Genomic DNA, 20,340 nt, shown 5'->3' with positions numbered 1-20,340 from the left:
AAAGCAGTTTGAGTATGTCGCTCACTGTTCAGCCGCAAATATCTCTATTTAAAAAAGTGTGGTATAACCCAGGAAACAATAACTGTGGTTTTGCCATCCCACGGTAAAAAATCTCTATTATTCAGGTTTTGGTATATTTTCCGTAAAGAAAAACAGTAGTGTCTCCTGACTGTTGTGACACAAAAATATATCTGTTGAAAATAGTCTTGTGTAGGCCCGACATCCCAGTGTGGTTTCGCAGTTCCACGGGTCAAATCACTGTACTATCCAGTTTTGGGCCTTTGGTATCTAAAAAAAAAGCAGTTTGAGTGAGTCGCTCACTGTTCAGCCTCAAATATCTCTATTTAAAAAAGTGTGGTATACCCCAGTAAACAATAACTGTGGTTTTGCCATCCCATGGTAAAAAATCTCTATTATTCAGGTTTTGGTATATTTTCCGTAAAGAAAAACAGTAGTGTCTCCTGACTGTTGTGATACAAAAATATATCTGTTGAAAATAGTCTTGTGTAGGCCCGACATCCCAGTGTGGTTTCGCAGTTCCATGGGTCAAATCGCTGTACTATCCAGTCTTGGGCCTTTGGTATATAAAAAAAAAGCAGTTTGAGTGTGTCGCTCACTGTTCAGCCGCAAATATCTCTATTTAAAAAAGTGTGGTATACCCCAGTAAACAATAACTGTGGTTTTGCCATCCCACGGTAAAAAATCTCTATTATTCAGCTTTTGGTAGTTTTTTCCGTAAAGAAAAACCGTAGTGTCTCCTGACTGTTGTGACACAAAAATATACCTGTTGAAAATAGTCATGTGTAGGCCCGACTTCCCAGTGTGGTTTCGCAGTTCCATGGGTCAAATCGCTGTACTATCCAGTTTTGGGCCTTTGGTATCTAAAAAAAAAGCAGTTTGAGTGTGTCGCTCACTGTTCAGCCGCAAATATCTCTATTTAAAAAAGTGTGGTATACCCCAGTAAACAATAACTGGGGTCTTGCCATCCCACGGTAAAAAATCTCTATTATTCAGGTTTTGGTATATTTTCCGTAAAGAAAAACAGTAGTGTCTCCTGACTGTTGTGACACAAAAATATATCTGTTGAAAATAGTCTTGTGTAGGCCCGACATCCCAGTGTGGTTTCGCAGTACCACGGGTCAAATCGCTGTACTATCCAGTTTTGGGCCTTTGGTATCTAAAAAAAAAGCAGTTTGAGTGTGTCGCTCACTGTTCAGCCGTAGATATCTCTATTTAAAAAAGTGTGGTATACCCCAGTATATAATAACTGTGGTTTTGCCATCCCACGGTAAAAAATCTCTATTATTCAGCTTTTGGTAGTTTTTTCCGTAAAGAAAAAGAGTTGTGTCTCCTGACTGTTGTGACACAAAAATATAACTGTTGAAAATAGCGTTGTGTAGGCCCGACATCCCAGTGTGGTTTCGCAGTTCCACGGGTCAAATCGCTGTACTATCCAGTTTTGGGCCTTTGGTATCTAAAAAAAAAGCAGTTTGAGTATGTCGCTCACTGTTCAGCCACAAATATCTCTATTTAAAAAAGTGTGGTATACCCCAGTAAACAATAACTGTGGTTTTGCCATCCCATGGTAAAAAATCTCTATTATTCAGGTTTTGGTATATTTTCCGTATAGAAAAACAGTAGTGTCTCCTGACTGTTGTGACACAAAAATATATCTGCTGAAAATAGTCTTGTGTAGGCCCGACATCCCAGTGTGGTTTCGCAGTTCCATGGGTCAAATCGCTGTACTATCCAGTTTTGGGCCTTTGGTATCTAAAAAAAAAGCAGTTTGAGTTTGTCGCTCACTGTTCAGCCGCAAATATCTCTATTTAATAAATTGTGGTATACCCTAGTAAACAATAACTCCGATTTTGTCATCCCACGGTAAAATATCTCTATTATTCAGCTTTTGGTAGTTTTTTCCGTAAAGAAAAACAGTAGTGTCTCCTGACTGTTGTGACACAAAAATATATCTGTTGAAAATAGTGTTGTGTAGGCCCGACATCCCAGTGTGGTTTTGCAGTTCCATGGGTCAAATCGCTGTACTATCCAGTCTTGGTCCTTTGGTATCTAAAAAAAAAGCAGTTTGAGTGTGTCGCTCACTGTTCAGCCGCAAACATCTCTATTTAAAAAAGTGTGGTATACCCCAGTAAACAATAACTGTGGTTTTGCCATCCCACGGTAAAAAATCTCTATTATTCAGGTTTTGGTATATTTTCCGTAAAGAAAAACAGTAGTGTCTCCTGACTGTTGTGACACAAAAATATATCTGTTGAAAATAGTCTTGTGTAGGCCCGACATCCCAGTGTGGTTTCGCAGTACCACGGGTCAAATCGCTGTACTATCCAGTTGTGGGCCTTTGGTATCTAAAAAAAAAGCAGTTTGAGTGTGTCGCTCACTGTTCAGCCGTAAATATCTCTATTTAAAAAAGTGTGGTATACCCCACTATATAATAACTGTGGTTTTGCCATCCCACGGTAAAAAATCTCTATTATTCAGCTTTTGGTAGTTTTTTCCGTAAAGAAAAACAGTTGTGTCTCCTGACTGTTGTGACACAAAAATATAACTGTTGAAAGTAGCCTTGTGTAGGCCCGACATCCCAGTGTGGTTTCGCAGTTCCACGGGTCAAATCGCTGTACTATCCAGTTTTGGGCCTTTGGTATCTAAAAAAAAGCAGTTTGAGTATGTCGCTCACTGTTCAGCCGCAAATATCTCTATTTAAAAAAGTGTGGTACACCCCAGTAAACAATAACTGTGGTTTTGCCATCCCATGGTAAAAAATCTCTATTACTCAGGTTTTGGTATATTTTCCATAAAGAAAAACAGTAGTGTCTCCTGACTGTTGTGACACAAAAATATATCTGTTGAAAATAGTCTTGTGTAGGCCCGACATCCCAGTGTGGTTTCGCAGTTCCACCGCTCAAATCGCTGTACTATCCAGTTTTGGGCCTTTGGTATCTAAAAAAAAAGCAGTTTGAGTGTGTCGCTCACTGTTCAGCCGCAAATATCTCTATTTAAAAAAGTGTGGTATACCCCAGTAAACAATAACTGTGGTTTTGCCATCCCACGGTAAAAAATCTCTATTACTCAGGTTTTGGTATATTTTCCGTAAAGAAAAACAGTAGTGTCTCCTGACTGTTGTGACACAAAAATATATCTGTTGAAAATAGTCTTGTGTAGACCCCACATCCCAGTGTGGTTTCGCAGTTCCACGGGTCAAATCGCTGTACTATCCAGTTTTGGGCCTTTGGTATCTAAAAAAAAAGCAGTTTGAGTGTGTCGCTCACTGTTCAGCCGCAAATATCTCTATTTAAAAAAGTGTGGTATACCCCAGTAAACAATAACTGTGGTTTAGCCATCCCACGGTAAAAAATCTCTATTATTCAGCTTTTGGTATTTTTTTCCGTAAAGAAAAACAGTAGTGTCTCCTGACTGTTGTGACACAAAAATATATCTGTTGAAAATAGTCTTGTGTAGGCCCGACATCCCAGTGTGGTTTCGCAGTTCCATGGGTCAAATCGCTGTACTATCCAGTCTTGGGCCTTTGGTATCTAAAAAAAAAGCAGTTTGAGTGTGTCGCTCACTGTTCAGCCGCAAATATCTCAATTTAAAAAAGTGTGGTATACCCCAGTAAACAATAACTGTGGTTTTGCCATGCCACAGTAAAAAATCTCTATTATTCAGCTTTTGGTAGTTTTTTCCGTAAAGAAAAACTGTAGTGTCTCCTGACTGTTGTGACACAAAAATATACCTGTTGAAAATAGTCTTGTGTAGGCCCGACTTCCCAGTGTGGTTTCGCAGTTCCACGGGTCAAATCGCTGTACTATCCAGTTTTGGGCCTTTGGTATCTAAAAAAAAAGCAGTTTGAGTGTGTCGCTCACTGTTCAGCTGCAAATATCTCTATTTAAAAAAGTGTGGTATACCCCAGTAAATAATAACTGTGGTTTTGCCATCCCACGGTAAAAAATCTCTATTATTCAGCTTTTGGTAGTTTTTTCCGTAAAGAAAAACAGTAGTGTCTCCTGACTGTTGTGACACAAAAATATATCTGTTGAAAATAGTCTTGTGTAGGCCCTACATCCCAGTGTGGTTTCGCAGTTCCATGGGTCAAATCGCTGTACTATCCAGTTTTGGGCCTTTGGTATCTAAAAAAAAAAGCAGTTTCAGGGAGGCGCTCACTGTTCAGCCTCAAATATCTCTATTTAAAAAAGTGTGGTATACCCCAGTAAACAATAACTGTGGTTTTGCCATCCCACGGTAAAAAATCTCTATTATTCAGCTTTTGGTATATTTTCTGTAAAGAAAAACAGCAGTGTCTCCTGACTGTTGTGACACAAAAATATATCTGCTGAAAATAGTCTTGTGTAGGCCCGACATCCCAGTGTGGTTTCGCAGTTCCACGGGTCAAATCGCTGTACTATCCATTTTTGGGCCTTTGCTATCTAAAAAAAAAGCAGTTTGAGTGTGTCGCTCACTGTTCAGCCGCAAATATCTCTATTTAAAAAAGTGTGGTATATCCCAGTAAACAATAACTGTGGTTTTGCCATCCCACGGTAAAAAATCTCTATTACTCAGGTTTTGGTATATTTTCCATAAAGAAAAACAGTAGTGTCTCCTGACTGTTGTGACACAAAAATATATCTGTTGAAAATAGTCTTGTGTAGGCCCGACATCCCAGTGTGGTTTCGCAGTTCCACCGCTCAAATCGCTGTACTATCCAGTTTTGGGCCTTTGGTATCTAAAAAAAAAGCAGTTTGAGTGTGTCGCTCACTGTTCAGCCGCAAATATCTCTATTTAAAAAAGTGTGGTATACCCCAGTAAACAATAACTGTGGTTTTGCCATCCCACGGTAAAAAATCTCTATTACTCAGGTTTTGGTATATTTTCCGTAAAGAAAAACAGTAGTGTCTCCTGACTGTTGTGACACAAAAATATATCTGTTGAAAATAGTCTTGTGTAGGCCCGACATCCCAGTGTGGTTTCGCAGTTCCACGGGTAAAATCGCTGTACTATCCAGTTTTGGGCCTTTGGTATCTAAAAAAAAAGCAGTTTGAGTGTGTCGCTCACTGTTCAGCCGCAAATATCTCTATTTAAAAAAGTGTGGTATACCCCAGTAAACAATAACTGTGGTTTAGCCATCCCACGGTAAAAAATCTCTATTATTCAGCTTTTGGTATTTTTTTCCGTAAAGAAAAACAGTAGTGTCTCCTGACTGTTGTGACACAAAAATATATCTGTTGAAAATAGTCTTGTGTAGGCCAGACATCCCAGTGTGGTTTCGCAGTTCCATGGGTCAAATCGCTGTACTATCCAGTCTTGGGCCTTTGGTATCTAAAAAAAAAGCAGTTTGAGTGTGTCGCTCACTGTTCAGCCGCAAATATCTCAATTTAAAAAAGTGTGGTATACCCCAGTAAACAATAACTGTGGTTTTGCCATGCCACAGTAAAAAATCTCTATTATTCAGTTTTTGGTATTTTTTTCCGTAAAGAAAAACTGTAGTGTCTCCTGACTGTTGTGACACAAAAATATACCTGTTGAAAATAGTCTTGTGTAGGCCCGACTTCCCAGTGTGGTTTTGCAGTTCCACGGGTCAAATCGCTGTACTATCCAGTTTTGGGCCTTTGGTATCTAAAAAAAAAGCAGTTTGAGTGTGTCGCTCACTGTTCTGCCGCAAATATCTCTATTTAAAAAAGTGTGGAATACCCCAGTAAACAATAACTGTGGTTTTGCCATCCCACGGTAAAAAATCTCTATTAATCAGGTTTTGGTATATTTTCCGTAAAGAAAAACAGTAGTGTCTCCTGACTGTTGTGACACAAAAATATGTCTGCTGAAAATAGTCTTGTGTAGGCCCGACATCCCAGTGTGGTTTCGCAGTTCCATGGGTCAAATCGCTGTACTATCCATTTTTGGGCCTTTGCTATCTAAAAAAAAAGCAGTTTGAGTGTGTCGCTCACTGTTCAGCCGCAAATATCTCTATTTAAAAAAGTGTGGTATACCCCAGTAAACAATAACTGTGGTTTTGCCATCGCACGGTAAAAAATCTCTATTATTCAGCTTTTGGTAGTTTTTTCCGTAAAGAAAAACAGTAGTGTCTCCTGACTGTTGTGACACAAAAATATATCTGTTGAAAATAGTCTTGTGTAGGCCCGACATCCCAGTGTGGTTTCGCAGTTCCATGGGTCAAATCGCTGTACTATCCAGTCTTGGGCCTTTGGTATCTAAAAAAAAAGCAGTTTGAGTGTGTCGCTCACTGTTCAGCCGCAAATATCTCAATTTAAAAAAATGTGGTATACCCCAGTAAACAATAACTGTGGTTTTGCCATCCCACAGTAAAAAATCTCTATTATTCAGCTTTTGGTAGTTTTTTCCGTAAAGAAAAACCGTAGTGTCTCCTGACTGTTGTGACACAAAAATATACCTGTTGAAAATAGTCTTGTGTAGGCCCGACATCCCAGTGTGGTTTCGCAGTTCCACGGGTCAAATCGCTGTACTATCCAGTTTTGGGCCTTTAGTATCTAAAAAAAAAGCAGTCTGAGTGTGTCGCTCACTGTTCTGCCGCAAATATCTCTATTTAAAAAAGTGTGGTATACCCCAGTAAACAATAACTGTGGTTTTGCCATCCCACGGTAAAAAATCTCTATTATTCAGGTTTTGGTATATTTTCCGTAAAGAAAAACAGTAGTGTCTCCTGACTGTTGTGACACAAAAATATATCTGTTGAAAATAGTCTTGTGTAGGCCCGACATCCCAGTGTGGTTTCGCAGTACCACGGGTCAAATCGCTGTACTATCCAGTTTTGGGCCTTTGGTATCTAAAAAAAAAGCAGTTTGAGTGTGTCGCTCACTGTTCAGCTGCAAATATCTCTATTTAAAAAAGTGTGGTATACCCCAGTAAATAATAACTGTGGTTTTGCCATCCCACGGTAAAAAATCTCTATTATTCAGCTTTTGGTAGTTTTTTCCGTAAAGAAAAACAGTAGTGTCTCCTGACTGTTGTGACACAAAAATATATATGTTGAAAATAGTCTTGTGTAGGCCCGACATCCCAGTGTGGTTTCGCAGTTAAACGGCTCAAATCGCTGTACTATCCAGTTTTGGGGGTTTGGTATCTAAAAAAAAAGCAGTTTGAGTATGTCGCTCACTGTTCAGCCGCAAATATCTCTATTTAAAAAAGTGTGGTATACCCCAGTAAACAATAACTGTGGTTTTGCCATCCCACGGTAAAAAATCTCTATTACTCAGGTTTTGGTATATTTTCCGTAAAGAAAAACAGTAGTGTCTCCTGACTGTTGTGACACAAAAATATACCTGTTAAAAATAGTCTTGTGTAGGCCCGACATCCCAGTGTGGTTTCGCAGTACCACGGGTCAAATCTCTGAATTATCCAGTTTTGGGCCTTTGGTATCTAAAAAAAAAGCAGTTTGAGTATGTCGCTCACTGTTCAGCCGCAAATATCTCTATTTAAAAAAGTGTGGTATAACCCAGGAAACAATAACTGTGGTTTTGCCATCCCACGGTAAAAAATCTCTATTATTCAGGTTTTGGTATATTTTCCGTAAAGAAAAACAGTAGTGTCTCCTGACTGTTGTGACACAAAAATATATCTGTTGAAAATAGTCTTGTGTAGGCCCGACATCCCAGTGTGGTTTCGCAGTTCCACGGGTCAAATCACTGTACTATCCAGTTTTGGGCCTTTGGTATCTAAAAAAAAAGCAGTTTGAGTGAGTCACTCACTGTTCAGCCTCAAATATCTCTATTTAAAAAAGTGTGGTATACCCCAGTAAACAATAACTGTGGTTTTGCCATCCCATGGTAAAAAATCTCTATTATTCAGGTTTTGGTATATTTTCCGTAAAGAAAAACAGTAGTGTCTCCTGACTGTTGTGACACAAAAATATATCTGTTGAAAATAGTCTTGTGTAGGCCCGACATCCCAGTGTGGTTTCGCAGTTCCATGGGTCAAATCGCTGTACTATCCAGTCTTGGGCCTTTGGTATCTAAAAAAAAAGCAGTTTGAGTGTGTCGCTCACTGTTCAGCCGCAAATATCTCTATTTAAAAAAGTGTGGTATACCCCAGTAAACAATAACTGTGGTTTTGCCATCCCACGGTAAAAAATCTCTATTATTCAGCTTTTGGTAGTTTTTTCCGTAAAGAAAAACCGTAGTGTCTCCTGACTGTTGTGACACAAAAATATACCTGTTGAAAATAGTCATGTGTAGGCCCGACTTCCCAGTGTGGTTTCGCAGTTCCATGGGTCAAATCGCTGTACTATCCAGTTTTGGGCCTTTGGTATCTAAAAAAAAAGCAGTTTGAGTGTGTCGCTCACTGTTCAGCCGCAAATATCTCTATTTAAAAAAGTGTGGTATACCCCAGTAAACAATAACTGTGGTCTTGCCATCCCACGGTAAAAAATCTCTATTATTCAGGTTTTGGTATATTTTCCGTAAAGAAAAACAGTAGTGTCTCCTGACTGTTGTGACACAAAAATATATCTGTTGAACATAGTCTTGTGTAGGCCCGACATCCCAGTGTGGTTTCGCAGTACCACGGGTCAAATCGCTGTACTATCCAGTTTTGGGCCTTTGGTATCTAAAAAAAAAGCAGTTTGAGTGTGTCGCTCACTGTTCAGCCGCAAATATCTCTATTTAAAAAAGTGTGGTATACCCCAGTAAACAATAACTGTGGTTTAGCCATCCCACGGTAAAAAATCTCTATTATTCAGCTTTTGGTATTTTTTTCCGTAAAGAAAAACAGTAGTGTCTCCTGACTGTTGTGACACAAAAATATATCTGTTGAAAATAGTCTTGTGTAGGCCAGACATCCCAGTGTGGTTTCGCAGTTCCATGGGTCAAATCGCTGTACTATCCAGTCTTGGGCCTTTGGTATCTAAAAAAAAAGCAGTTTGAGTGTGTCGCTCACTGTTCAGCCGCAAATATCTCAATTTAAAAAAGTGTGGTATACCCCAGTAAACAATAACTGTGGTTTTGCCATGCCACAGTAAAAAATCTCTAATATTCAGTTTTTGGTATTTTTTTCCGTAAAGAAAAACTGTAGTGTCTCCTGACTGTTGTGACACAAAAATATACCTGTTGAAAATAGTCTTGTGTAGGCCCGACTTCCCAGTGTGGTTTTGCAGTTCCACGGGTCAAATCGCTGTACTATCCAGTTTTGGGCCTTTGGTATCTAAAAAAAAAGCAGTTTGAGTGTGTCGCTCACTGTTCTGCCGCAAATATCTCTATTTAAAAAAGTGTGGAATACCCCAGTAAACAATAACTGTGGTTTTGCCATCCCACGGTAAAAAATCTCTATTAATCAGGTTTTGGTATATTTTCCGTAAAGAAAAACAGTAGTGTCTCCTGACTGTTGTGACACAAAAATATGTCTGCTGAAAATAGTCTTGTGTAGGCCCGACATCCCAGTGTGGTTTCGCAGTTCCATGGGTCAAATCGCTGTACTATCCATTTTTGGGCCTTTGCTATCTAAAAAAAAAGCAGTTTGAGTGTGTCGCTCACTGTTCAGCCGCAAATATCTCTATTTAAAAAAGTGTGGTATACCCCAGTAAACAATAACTGTGGTTTTGCCATCGCACGGTAAAAAATCTCTATTATTCAGCTTTTGGTAGTTTTTTCCGTAAAGAAAAACAGTAGTGTCTCCTGACTGTTGTGACACAAAAATATATCTGTTGAAAATAGTCTTGTGTAGGCCCGACATCCCAGTGTGGTTTCGCAGTTCCATGGGTCAAATCGCTGTACTATCCAGTCTTGGGCCTTTGGTATCTAAAAAAAAAGCAGTTTGAGTGTGTCGCTCACTGTTCAGCCGCAAATATCTCAATTTAAAAAAATGTGGTATACCCCAGTAAACAATAACTGTGGTTTTGCCATCCCACAGTAAAAAATCTCTATTATTCAGCTTTTGGTAGTTTTTTCCGTAAAGAAAAACCGTAGTGTCTCCTGACTGTTGTGACACAAAAATATACCTGTTGAAAATAGTCTTGTGTAGGCCCGACATCCCAGTGTGGTTTCGCAGTTCCACGGGTCAAATCGCTGTACTATCCAGTTTTGGGCCTTTAGTATCTAAAAAAAAAGCAGTCTGAGTGTGTCGCTCACTGTTCTGCCGCAAATATCTCTATTTAAAAAAGTGTGGTATACCCCAGTAAACAATAACTGTGGTTTTGCCATCCCACGGTAAAAAATCTCTATTATTCAGGTTTTGGTATATTTTCCGTAAAGAAAAACAGTAGTGTCTCCTGACTGTTGTGACACAAAAATATATCTGTTGAAAATAGTCTTGTGTAGGCCCGACATCCCAGTGTGGTTTCGCAGTACCACGGGTCAAATCGCTGTACTATCCAGTTTTGGGCCTTTGGTATCTAAAAAAAAAGCAGTTTGAGTGTGTCGCTCACTGTTCAGCTGCAAATATCTCTATTTAAAAAAGTGTGGTATACCCCAGTAAATAATAACTGTGGTTTTGCCATCCCACGGTAAAAAATCTCTATTATTCAGCTTTTGGTAGTTTTTTCCGTAAAGAAAAACAGTAGTGTCTCCTGACTGTTGTGACACAAAAATATATATGTTGAAAATAGTCTTGTGTAGGCCCGACATCCCAGTGTGGTTTCGCAGTTAAACGGCTCAAATCGCTGTACTATCCAGTTTTGGGGGTTTGGTATCTAAAAAAAAAGCAGTTTGAGTATGTCGCTCACTGTTCAGCCGCAAATATCTCTATTTAAAAAAGTGTGGTATACCCCAGTAAACAATAACTGTGGTTTTGCCATCCCACGGTAAAAAATCTCTATTACTCAGGTTTTGGTATATTTTCCGTAAAGAAAAACAGTAGTGTCTCCTGACTGTTGTGACACAAAAATATACCTGTTAAAAATAGTCTTGTGTAGGCCCGACATCCCAGTGTGGTTTCGCAGTACCACGGGTCAAATCTCTGAATTATCCAGTTTTGGGCCTTTGGTATCTAAAAAAAAAGCAGTTTGAGTATGTCGCTCACTGTTCAGCCGCAAATATCTCTATTTAAAAAAGTGTGGTATAACCCAGGAAACAATAACTGTGGTTTTGCCATCCCACGGTAAAAAATCTCTATTATTCAGGTTTTGGTATATTTTCCGTAAAGAAAAACAGTAGTGTCTCCTGACTGTTGTGACACAAAAATATATCTGTTGAAAATAGTCTTGTGTAGGCCCGACATCCCAGTGTGGTTTCGCAGTTCCACGGGTCAAATCACTGTACTATCCAGTTTTGGGCCTTTGGTATCTAAAAAAAAAGCAGTTTGAGTGAGTCACTCACTGTTCAGCCTCAAATATCTCTATTTAAAAAAGTGTGGTATACCCCAGTAAACAATAACTGTGGTTTTGCCATCCCATGGTAAAAAATCTCTATTATTCAGGTTTTGGTATATTTTCCGTAAAGAAAAACAGTAGTGTCTCCTGACTGTTGTGACACAAAAATATATCTGTTGAAAATAGTCTTGTGTAGGCCCGACATCCCAGTGTGGTTTCGCAGTTCCATGGGTCAAATCGCTGTACTATCCAGTCTTGGGCCTTTGGTATCTAAAAAAAAAGCAGTTTGAGTGTGTCGCTCACTGTTCAGCCGCAAATATCTCTATTTAAAAAAGTGTGGTATACCCCAGTAAACAATAACTGTGGTTTTGCCATCCCACGGTAAAAAATCTCTATTATTCAGCTTTTGGTAGTTTTTTCCGTAAAGAAAAACCGTAGTGTCTCCTGACTGTTGTGACACAAAAATATACCTGTTGAAAATAGTCATGTGTAGGCCCGACTTCCCAGTGTGGTTTCGCAGTTCCATGGGTCAAATCGCTGTACTATCCAGTTTTGGGCCTTTGGTATCTAAAAAAAAAGCAGTTTGAGTGTGTCGCTCACTGTTCAGCCGCAAATATCTCTATTTAAAAAAGTGTGGTATACCCCAGTAAACAATAACTGTGGTCTTGCCATCCCACGGTAAAAAATCTCTATTATTCAGGTTTTGGTATATTTTCCGTAAAGAAAAACAGTAGTGTCTCCTGACTGTTGTGACACAAAAATATATCTGTTGAACATAGTCTTGTGTAGGCCCGACATCCCAGTGTGGTTTCGCAGTACCACGGGTCAAATCGCTGTACTATCCAGTTTTGGGCCTTTGGTATCTAAAAAAAAAGCAGTTTGAGTGTGTCGCTCACTGTTCAGCCGTAAATATCTCTATTTAAAAAAGTGTGGTATACCCCAGTATATAATAACTGTGGTTTTGCCATCCCACGGTAAAAAATCTCTATTATTCAGCTTTTGGTAGTTTTTTCCGTAAAGAAAAAGAGTTGTGTCTCCTGACTGTTGTGACACAAAAATATAACTGTTGAAAATAGCCTTGTGTAGGCCCAACATCCCAGTGTGGTTTCGCAGTTCCACGGGTCAAATCGCTGTACTATCCAGTTTTGGGCCTTTGGTATCTAAAAAAAAAGCAGTTTGAGTATGTCGCTCACTGTTCAGCCTCAAATATCTCTATTTAAAAAAGTGTGGTATACCCCAGTAAACAATAACTGTGGTTTTGCCATCCCATGGTAAAAAATCTCTATTATTCAGGTTTTGGTATATTTTCCGTATAGAAAAACAGTAGTGTCTCCTGACTGTTGTGACACAAAAATATATCTGCTGAAAATAGTCTTGTGTAGGCCCGACATCCCAGTGTGGTTTCGCAGTTCCATGGGTCAAATCGCTGTACTATCCAGTCTTGGGCCTTTGGTATCTAAAAAAAAAGCAGTTTGAGTGTGTCGCTCACTGTTCAGCCGCAAATATCTCTATTTAAAAAAGTGTGGTATACCCCAGTAAACAATAACTGTGGTTTTGCCATCCCACGGTAAAAAATCTCTATTATTCAGCTTTTGGTAGTTTTTTCCGTAAAGAAAAACCGTAGTGTCTCCTGACTGTTGTGACACAAAAATATACCTGTTGAAAATAGTCATGTGTAGGCCCGACTTCCCAGTGTGGTTTCGCAGTTCCATGGGTCAAATCGCTGTACTATCCAGTTTTGGGCCTTTGGTATCTAAAAAAAAAGCAGTTTGAGTGTGTCGCTCACTGTTCAGCCGCAAATATCTCTATTTAAAAAAGTGTGGTATACCCCAGTAAACAATAACTGTGGTCTTGCCATCCCACGGTAAAAAATCTCTATTATTCAGGTTTTGGTATATTTTCCGTAAAGAAAAACAGTAGTGTCTCCTGACTGTTGTGACACAAAAATATATCTGTTGAACATAGTCTTGTGTAGGCCCGACATCCCAGTGTGGTTTCGCAGTACCACGGGTCAAATCGCTGTACTATCCAGTTTTGGGCCTTTGGTATCTAAAAAAAAAGCAGTTTGAGTGTGTCGCTCACTGTTCAGCCGTAAATATCTCTATTTAAAAAAGTGTGGTATACCCCAGTATATAATAACTGTGGTTTTGCCATCCCACGGTAAAAAATCTCTATTATTCAGCTTTTGGTAGTTTTTTCCGTAAAGAAAAAGAGTTGTGTCTCCTGACTGTTGTGACACAAAAATATAACTGTTGAAAATAGCCTTGTGTAGGCCCAACATCCCAGTGTGGTTTCGCAGTTCCACGGGTCAAATCGCTGTACTATCCAGTTTTGGGCCTTTGGTATCTAAAAAAAAAGCAGTTTGAGTATGTCGCTCACTGTTCAGCCTCAAATATCTCTATTTAAAAAAGTGTGGTATACCCCAGTAAACAATAACTGTGGTTTTGCCATCCCATGGTAAAAAATCTCTATTATTCAGGTTTTGGTATATTTTCCGTATAGAAAAACAGTAGTGTCTCCTGACTGTTGTGACACAAAAATATATCTGCTGAAAATAGTCTTGTGTAGGCCCGACATCCCAGTGTGGTTTCGCAGTTCCATGGGTCAAATCGCTGTACTATCCAGTTTTGGGCCTTTGGTATCTAAAAAAAAAGCAGTTTGAGTGTGTCGCTCACTGTTCAGCCGCAAATATCTCTATTTAAAAAAGTGTGGTATACCCCAGTAAACAATAACTGTGATTTTGTCATCCCACGGTAAAAAATCTCTATTATTCAGCTTTTGGTAGTTTTTTCCGTAAAGAAAAACAGTAGTGTCTCCTGACTGTTGTGACACAAAAATATATCTGTTGAAAATAGTCTTGTGTAGGCCCGACATCCCAGTGTGGTTTCGCAGTTCCATGGGTCAAATCGCTGTACTATCCAGTCTTGGTCCTTTGGTATCTAAAAAAACAGCAGTTTGAGTGTGTCGCTCACTGTTCAGCCGCAAATATCTCTATTTAAAAAAGTGTGGTATACCCCAGTAAACAATAACTGTGGTTTTGCCATCCCACAGTAAAAAATCTCTATTATTCAGCTTTTGGTAGTTTTTTCCGTAAAGAAAAACCGTAGTGTCTCCTGACTGTTGTGACACAAAAATATACCTGTTGAAAATAGTCTTGTGTAGGCCCGACTTCCCAGTGTGGTTTCGCAGTTCCATGGGTCAAATCGCTGTACTATCCAGTTTTGGGCCTTTGGTATCTAAAAAAAAAGCAGTTTGAGTGTGTCGCTCACTGTTCAGCCGCAAACATCTCTATTTAAAAAAGTGTGGTATACCCCAGTAAACAATAACTGTGGTTTTGCCATCCCACGGTAAAAAATCTCTATTTTTCAGGTTTTGGTATATTTTCCGTAAAGAAAAACAGTAGTGTCTCCTGACTGTTGTGACACAAAAATATATCTGTTGAAAATAGTCTTGTGTAGGCCCGACATCCCAGTGTGGTTTCGCAGTACCACGGGTCAAATCGCTGTACTATCCAGTTTTGGGCCTTTGGTATCTAAAAAAAAAGCAGTTTGAGTGTGTCGCTCACTGTTCAGCCGTAAATATCTCTATTTAAAAAAGTGTGGTATACCCCACTATATAATAACTGTGGTTTTGCCATCCCACGGTAAAAAATCTCTATTATTCAGCTTTTGGTAGTTTTTTCCGTAAAGAAAAACAGTTGTGTCTCCTGACTGTTGTGACACAAAAATATAACTGTTGAAAATAGCCTTGTGTAGGCCCGACATCCCAGTGTGGTTTCGCAGTTCCACGGGTCAAATCGCTGTACTATCCAGTTTTGGGCCTTTGGTATCTAAAAAAAAAGCAGTTTGAGTATGTCGCTCACTGTTCAGCCGCAAATATCTCTATTTAAAAAAGTGTGGTATACCCCAGTAAACAATAACTGTGGTTTTGCCATCCCATGGTAAAAAATCTCTATTACTCAGGTTTTGGTATATTTTCCGTAAAGAAAAACAGTAGTGTCTCCTGACTGTTGTGACACAAAAATATATCTGTTGAAAATAGTCTTGTGTAGGCCCGACATCCCAGTGTGGTTTCGCAGTTCCACGGGTCAAATCGCTGTACTATCCAGTTTTTGGGCCTTTGGTATCTAAAAAAAAAGCAGTTTGAGTGTGTCGCTCACTGTTCAGCCGCAAATATCTCTATTTAAAAAAGTGTGGTATACCCCAGTAAACAATAACTGTGGTTTTGCCATCCCACGGTAAAAAATCTCTATTATTCAGCTTTTGGTAGATTTTTCCGTAAAGAAAAACAGTAGTGTCTCCTGACTGTTGTGACACAAAAATATATCTGTTGAAAATAGTCTTGTGTAGGCCCGACTTCCCAGTGTGGTTTCGCAGTTCCACGGGTCAAATCGCTGTACTATCCAGTTTTGGGCCTTTGGTATCTAAAAAAAAAGCAGTTTGAGTGTGTCGCTCACTGTTCAGCCGCAAATATCTCTATTTAAAAAAGTGTGGTATACCCCAGTAAACAATAACTGTGGTTTTGCCATCCCACGGTAAAAAATCTCTATTATTCAGGTTTTGGTATATTTTCCATAAAGAAAAACAGTAGTGTCTCCTGACTGTTGTGACACAAAAATATATCTGTTGAAAAAAATCTTGTGTAGGCCTGACATCCCAGTGTGGTTTCGCAGTTCCACGGGTCAAATCGATGTACTATCCAGTTTTGGGCCTTTGGTATCTAAAAAAAAAGCAGTTTGAGTGTGTCGCTCACTGTTCAGCCGCAAATATCTCTATTTAAAAAAGTGTCGTATACCCCAGTAAACAATAACTGTGGTTTTGCCATCCCACGGTAAAAAATCTCTATTATTCAGCTTTTGGTAGTTTTTTCAGTAAAGAAAAACAGTAGTGTCTCCTGACTGTTGTGACACAAAAATATATCTGTTGAAAATAGTCTTATGTAGGCCCGACATCCCAGTGTGGTTTCGCAGTTCCATGGGTCAAAACGCTGTACTATCCAGTTTTGGGCCTTTGGTATCTAAAAAAAAAGCAGTTTGAGTGCGTCGATCACTGTTCAGCCGCAAATATCTCTATCTAAAAAAGTGTGGTATACCCCATTAAACAATATCTGTGGTTTTGCCATCCCACGGTAAAAAATCTCTATTATTCAGCTTTTGGTAGTTTTTTCCGTAAAGAAAAACAGTAGTGTCTCCTGACTGTTGTGACACAAAAATATATCTGTTGAAAATAGTCTTGTGTAGGCCCGACATCCCAGTCTGGTTTCGCAGTTCCATGGGTCAAATCGCTGTACTATCCAGTCTTGGGCCTTTGGTATCTAAAAAAAAAGCAGTTTGAGTGTGTCGCTCACTGTTCAGCCGTAAATATCTCTATTTAAAAAAGTGTGGTATACCCCAGTAAACAATAACTGTGGTTTTGCCATCCCACAGTAAAAAATCTCTATTATTCAGCTTTCGGTAGTTTTTTCCGGAAAGAAAAACCGTAGTGTCTCCTGACTGTTGTGACACAAAAATATACCTGTTGAAAATAGTCTTGTGTAGGCCCGACTTCCCCGTGTGGTTTCGCAGTTCCACGGGTCAAATCGCTGTACTATCCAGTTTTGGGCCTTTGGTATCTAAAAAAAAAGCAGTTTGAGTGTGTCGCTCACTGTTCAGCCGCAAATATCTCTATTTAAAAAAGTGTGGTATACCCCAGTAAACAATAACTGTGGTTTTGCCATCCCACGGTAAAAAATCTCTATTATTCAGGTTTTGGTATATTTTCCGTAAAGAAAAACAGTAGTGTCTCCTGACTGTTGTGACACAAAAATATATCTGTTGAAAATAGTCTTGTGTAGGCCCGACATCCCAGTGTGGTTTCGCAGTACCACGGGTCAAATCGCTGTACTATCCAGTTTTGGGCCTTTGGTATCTAAAAAAAAAGCAGTTTGAGTGTGTCGCTCACTGTTCAGCCGTAAATATCTCTATTTAAAAAAGTGTGGTATACCCCAGTAAATAATAACTGTGGTTTTGCCATCCCACGGTAAAAAATCTCTATTATTCAGCTTTTGGTAGTTTTCTCCGTAAAGAAAAACAGTTGTGTCTCCTGACTGTTGTGACACAAAAATATAACTGTTGAAAATAGTCTTGTGTAGGCCCGACATCCCAGTGTGGTTTCGCAGTTCCACGGGTCAAATCGCTGTACTATCCAGTTTTTGGGCCTTTGGTATCTAAAAAAAAAGCAGTTTGAGTGTGTCGCTCACTGTTCAGCCGCAAATATCTCTATTTAAAAAAGTGTCGTATACCCCAGTAAACAATAACTGTGGTTTTGCCATCCCACGGTAAAAAATCTCTATTATTCAGCTTTTGGTAGTTTTTTCAGTAAAGAAAAACAGTAGTGTCTCCTGACTGTTGTGACACAAAAATATATCTGTTGAAAATAGTCTTATGTAGGCCCGACATCCCAGTGTGGTTTCGCAGTTCCATGGGTCAAAACGCTGTACTATCCAGTTTTGGGCCTTTGGTATCTAAAAAAAAAGCAGTTTGAGTGCGTCGATCACTGTTCAGCCGCAAATATCTCTATCTAAAAAAGTATGGTATACCCCAGTAAACAATATCTGTGGTTTTGCCATCCCACGGTAAAAAATCTCTATTATTCAGCTTTTGGTAGTTTTTTCCGTAAAGAAAAACAGTAGTGTCTCCTGACTGTTGTGACACAAAAATATATCTGTTGAAAATAGTCTTGTGTAGGCCCGACATCCCAGTGTGGTTTCGCAGTTCCATGGGTCAAATCGCTGTACTATCCAGTTTTGGGCCTTTGGTATCTAAAAAAAAAGCAGTTTGAGTGTGTCGCTCACTGTTCAGCCGCAAATATCTCTATTTAAAAAAGTGTGGTATACCCCAGTAAACAATAACTGTGATTTTGTCATCCCACGGTAAAAAATCTCTATTATTCAGCTTTTGGTAGTTTTTTCCGTAAAGAAAAACAGTAGTGTCTCCTGACTGTTGTGACACAAAAATATATCTGTTGAAAATAGTCTTGTGTAGGCCCGACATCCAAGTGTGGTTTCGCAGTTCCATGGGTCAAATCGCTGTCCTATCCAGTCTTGGTCCTTTGGTATCTAAAAAAACAGCAGTTTGAGTGTGTCGCTCACTGTTCAGCCGCAAATATCTCTATTTAAAAAAGTGTGGTATACCCCAGTAAACAATAACTGTGGTTTTGCCATCCCACAGTAAAAAATCTCTATTATTCAGCTTTTGGTAGTTTTTTCCGTAAAGAAAAACCGTAGTGTCTCCTGACTGTTGTGACACAAAAATATACCTGTTGAAAATAGTCTTGTGTAGGCCCGACTTCCCAGTGTGGTTTCGCAGTTCCATGGGTCAAATCGCTGTACTATCCAGTTTTGGGCCTTTGGTATCTAAAAAAAAAGCAGTTTGAGTGTGTCGCTCACTGTTCAGCCGAAAACATCTCTATTTAAAAAAGTGTGGTATACCCCAGTAAACAATAACTGTGGTTTTGCCATCCCACGGTAAAAAATCTCTATTTTTCAGGTTTTGGTATATTTTCCGTAAAGAAAAACAGTAGTGTCTCCTGACTGTTGTGACACAAAAATATATCTGTTGAAAATAGTCTTGTGTAGGCCCGACATCCCAGTGTGGTTTCGCAGTACCACGGGTCAAATCGCTGTACTATCCAGTTTTGGGCCTTTGGTATCTAAAAAAAAAGCAGTTTGAGTGTGTCGCTCACTGTTCAGCCGTAAATATCTCTATTTAAAAAAGTGTGGTATACCCCACTATATAATAACTGTGGTTTTGCCATCCCACGGTAAAAAATCTCTATTATTCAGCTTTTGGTAGTTTTTTCCGTAAAGAAAAACAGTTGTGTCTCCTGACTGTTGTGACACAAAAATATAACTGTTGAAAATAGCCTTGTGTAGGCCCGACATCCCAGTGTGGTTTCGCAGTTCCACGGGTCAAATCGCTGTACTATCCAGTTTTGGGCCTTTGGTATCTAAAAAAAAAGCAGTTTGAGTATGTCGCTCACTGTTCAGCCGCAAATATCTCTATTTAAAAAAGTGTGGTATATCCCAGTAAACAATAACTGTGGTTTTGCCATCCCATGGTAAAAAATCTCTATTACTCAGGTTTTGGTATATTTTCCATAAAGAAAAACAGTAGTGTCTCCTGACTGTTGTGACACAAAAATATATCTGTTGAAAATAGTCTTGTGTAGGCCCGACATCCCAGTGTGGTTTCGCAGTTCCACGGGTCAAATCGCTGTACTATCCAGTTTTTGGGCCTTTGGTATCTAAAAAAAAAGCAGTTTGAGTGTGTCGCTCACTGTTCAGCCGCAAATATCTCTATTTAAAAAAGTGTGGTATACCCCAGTAAACAATAACTGTGGTTTTGCCATCCCACGGTAAAAAATCTCTATTATTCAGCTTTTGGTAGATTTTTCCGTAAAGAAAAACAGTAGTGTCTCCTGACTGTTGTGACACAAAAATATATCTGTTGAAAATAGTCTCGTGTAGGCCCGACTTCCCACTGTGGTTTCGCAGTTCCACAGGTCAAATCGCTGTACTATCCAGTTTTGGGCCTTTGGTATCTAAAAAAAAAGCAGTTTGAGTGTGTCGCTCACTGTTCAGCCGCAAATATCTCTATTTAAAAAAGTGTGGTATACCCCAGTAAACAATAACTGTGGTTTTGCCATCCCACGGTAAAAAATCTCTATTATTCAGGTTTTGGTATATTTTCCATAAAGAAAAACAGTAGTGTCTCCTGACTGTTGTGACACAAAAATATATCTGTTGAAAAAAATCTTGTGTAGGCCTGACATCCCAGTGTGGTTTCGCAGTTCCACGGGTCAAATCGATGTACTATCCAGTTTTGGGCCTTTGGTATCTAAAAAAAAAGCAGTTTGAGTGTGTCGCTCACTGTTCAGCCGCAAATATCTCTATTTAAAAAAGTGTCGTATACCCCAGTAAACAATAACTGTGGTTTTGCCATCCCACGGTAAAAAATCTCTATTATTCAGCTTTTGGTAGTTTTTTCAGTAAAGAAAAACAGTAGTGTCTCCTGACTG

This window comes from Phyllobates terribilis, unplaced genomic scaffold, assembly GCF_046119375.1.
Source record: "Phyllobates terribilis strain yellow unplaced genomic scaffold, ASM4611937v1 Scaffold_4__5_contigs__length_816908805, whole genome shotgun sequence".
NCBI lineage: Eukaryota > Metazoa > Chordata > Amphibia > Anura > Dendrobatidae > Phyllobates > Phyllobates terribilis.
This window is presented reverse-complemented; position numbering follows the sequence as displayed.